This window comes from Chrysochloris asiatica, unplaced genomic scaffold (genome assembly GCF_000296735.1).
Source record: "Chrysochloris asiatica unplaced genomic scaffold, ChrAsi1.0 scaffold00049, whole genome shotgun sequence".
NCBI lineage: Eukaryota > Metazoa > Chordata > Mammalia > Afrosoricida > Chrysochloridae > Chrysochloris > Chrysochloris asiatica.
In genome coordinates this window covers 10,091,646-10,095,459 of record NW_006408567.1, presented here as the reverse complement: position 1 = coordinate 10,095,459, position 3,814 = coordinate 10,091,646, and positions in this window count along the sequence as shown.

Genomic DNA, 3,814 nt, shown 5'->3' with positions numbered 1-3,814 from the left:
ATATATATACACACATATATACATATGTATTCAAATGTTTGTGGAAAAATGCGATTAAAAGATCATGGAATTTTTCCAAGGAATCTTGAAGCCCCCTTTTATAATTTGTATTTTGTTGTTGAGAAAGCAGCAGTATATATAGTATAAGAAAAATATTATCATTATTATTGTTATTGCATTGAAAGTCATAGCTAGCATATATTGAAGGATTGCTATACCTGAGTTAGTCTCTTATTTCTTCTAGGAGATACAGCTTTCCATGAAAGATACATAGTTCTTAAAATATAAAGAATACAACTTTTTTTTTTTTCCATCTGTCTTAAAATATGTTTCAGGTTGGCTGCATCCGGTTTCTAATTTTTCTTACTCTATTAGCTCCTGGATTCACTCATACACACCAATGTTCATGAAGATGGTACAGAACCAGGCAGTACTTCATTCTGTTCTACACAGGTCACCAGGAGTCAGAGCCAACTTGATGGCAGCTAACAACCACAGATTAGTGTCTCAATTTTCTCATCTGTAGTAGTATCTTTCTCTTAACTTTCTTATGAGAGTAAAATTTAATAATATGTGGAAAGTCCTAAGAACGGAGTCTAGAATATAGTAAAATATCAATAAATGTTGTTGTTGTTAAGTGCTGTTGAGTCGGTTCCAACTCAGAGCGACCCTGTGTAGGGTTTCCAAGGGGCAGCTGGTGAGCTTGAACTGCTGACCTTGTGGTTCAAATTGACCTTGTGGTCCCATGCTTTATTGCACAGTGCCACACCAGAAACATTGCTTATATTTGGATATTCTAGGATATTTTTATACACTTTGAAATTTTTTTGGGGAAGTAAAAACAACACCAGTTGCCATTGAGTGAGTCCGAACTCATGATGACCCTACGTGTCGGAGTGAAGCTGTGTTTTAGAGCTTTCAGTGGATGATTGTTTCTGAAGTAGCTCACCAGACGCTTTTTCTGGGGTGTATCCGGGTGGACTGTAACTTCTAACCTTTTGGTTAGCAGCTAACTGTTTGCACTAGAGTGTGCTGTTAGCACCACCCAGGGCTCCATAAAATATAATCAAGAGCCCACATGGACCTTAGTTGGTTCATCTAAACCCAAAGATTTAGTATTTCTCTAATATTCTACAGAATACCTATACTAATTAACTCTTTTGTTTTGCCATGAACATTTCCCCAACCCACTCTTCTCTTTCCAGGAGAGATCATCTACCCATGTATTTATGCTTTGAGAAATAATTTCCTTTGAAAAATGCCCACACTATTCTCCTTACTGCCACATGTTTGGGATTTCAAGCCAATTTCTTTAAATTTATTTTCCAAATGGGATTGTCACCATTATTCTATTTTTAAACTATTCAATTTCCACTTTTAAAAAGTTTTTCAAAATCTCTTTCAAAATGGAAGATGCTGATCCGTCTCCTGCCTGGCATTTTATTAAGAATTAAAAATAATGACTTGAGCAGAGATTGAGGGAAACTCATTTAGAAGCCTGGCATGATTGCATGTAATTTGTTGACAGGGGGGTATTTATAGGAGGAGGGAGAGGGCAGGGCACAACATGGTCATGCTCGACCAGGGCTTGCATTAATGGAGTAACAGCTGAATTAAGTGTTCAGAGTGAACACATCAAAGACAGGAGTCTTTGCGATACCATTTCTTCTATTCCATGATGTCAAAGGTGGCTGCAAATATATCCAGCACTTTCTGGGTGGCATTGTTTGAGATGCTGGCCCCAGCAGATGGCCCCCCAAAGCACCTCCGCCTGGTGGAGCAGGGACCACATGTGATGGTATAGTCTTCTCATTAGCAAACAGAAAGGGAAAAAAAAAAAAAAAAAAGGCCAGGATGAGAAAGGCAAGAGATGAAAAGAATACACAAAGCCATTTACATATTTACATTGTCTCTCCTGCATTTCAAATTCTCCTTTAGCTGAAGTATCAGTGGGCTTGCTTTTCTCCTTCTGTTTGTGTGTTTACTTGTGCTAAATAGATTATGATAATCAGGCACATAAATGCATGCAACTGTTATTATGGCATTTTAATCACAGACTTTTTCACTGGAAGCCTTCATTAGAATTCTCATAATCTTACTTGTTAGTGTAACAAACAGTAATAAATGCCAAGGAGCTTGGATTAAGGCAGAGACATTCAGACTTTAAAAGAGGAATATGGACGTGTTGTCAAATCTCTGCATTACTTATTGAAATGTCACAGAAACAGTTCGGGACTTTAAATATCTTACTCATTATAGGGATAGGGAACCAGGCAACCTGAAGATGGTGATTATATCTTTCTACTGGGCACTACAAGCATATGCCTTCCATAGACTCCTGCTGTCTCTTCTAAAATGACTGGATGGTCCAGTACAGAGTCCTTCCTAAATTTTTATTATTGCTATACATTAGAGAAATGTATTATTTCATTTATTCTATGCCTGGTGGTAAATGTTGAACATGATCCAACATGCATTGAACTTTCTAATTCTCATTATCTTTTCATTTTGCATTATTATTTGGCAAGTTAGTAGGAAAACGTAATTTTTTTTTAGTAAGCAATGTCATAACTAGGTTCTTGAGAATCATGCACTCTTTATGAAAATATTGTGGTCTTACAAACAGATCTAAGTATCAGAACACAATAGACGACCATCCTGATTTTGCTCAGGATGCTCTGGGGGAAACGCCTTGCTCAGTTATCTGTTGCTGGGTAATAAACTACATGCTGCCAGCCCCAACTTACAAGCAAGATCTGTTTCTAATCGTGTCTTTAAGAATTTGTGGGTCAGTCAAAACAGGCACATACGGCTCTTATTTATCTTTACTTTAGTGCAAGAAAAGGCCCAAAGTCTTGTCAATGATTTAAATCAAATGAAGGTGATTGTGGAGAAGAATGTGTTGTGAGTAGGGGTTGGTTCAAAAGTTCATTTGTTTCTAAGCAGTTCTTCGAATTGGTTCTTTCTGCTTCAGTCATTGCCAAAGAAGCTTAAAGATGTACCACCACTGACCTACCCTGCTTAAATATGGAGGCCAGCTGTGTAGCTTTGAATGTGTGCGACTCTCCACAGTCCTGCCGATAGTCCAGTTTCATGCATCAGGTTCCTGTGAGGGCTCACTATGCTTCTTCCCAATCTCCCATTCAAGAGCTTCGACCCATACTTTTTCCCATTCAGGTTACCATGACAGATCACTCAAGTTGTAAAAATTTAGATCTGTTCCTGTCTCCCTTCATCAGCTATGACAGAATCAGTTTGAAGACCTATATTAAAGGGCAAGTTGTGGAATCCTTGTGTGGCCCTGGAGGATAAGCACTGGACTGCCAACCATAAGGCCAGTGTTCAAATCCACCAGCTGCTTCTTGGAAACCCTATATAGAGTCACTATGAGTCAGAACCAACTTACCAACAACAACAGGTGTTGTCCCTATTCAGACACTTGTAACCCAGGAACTGCTTGTAACCCAAATCTTAACAACTTAAAACATTAACAGTTTGTTACTTATGATTCTGTGGACTCAGCAGGCAGTTACTCTGATTCACTTGGTGCTGGGTGAGATGCTGTGTTAGCCAAAAGGTCCAAAATGGCCTTATTCACATGGTTGTCAACAGAGAGCTTAGCTGGGGCTGCACGGCCTACATCTCAGTTCTCTTTTATTTGTCCATGGCTGCTTTGGGTTCCTCACAACATGGCAGCTAGACTGAAGATTAGAATTCTAAGAAGAAAAAGCATTAGCTTTTTCTTAAGACTTAACCTCAAAGTTACACTTATTCACTTCCTCTGCATTGAATTGGTCAATGGGGGTTACAGGAC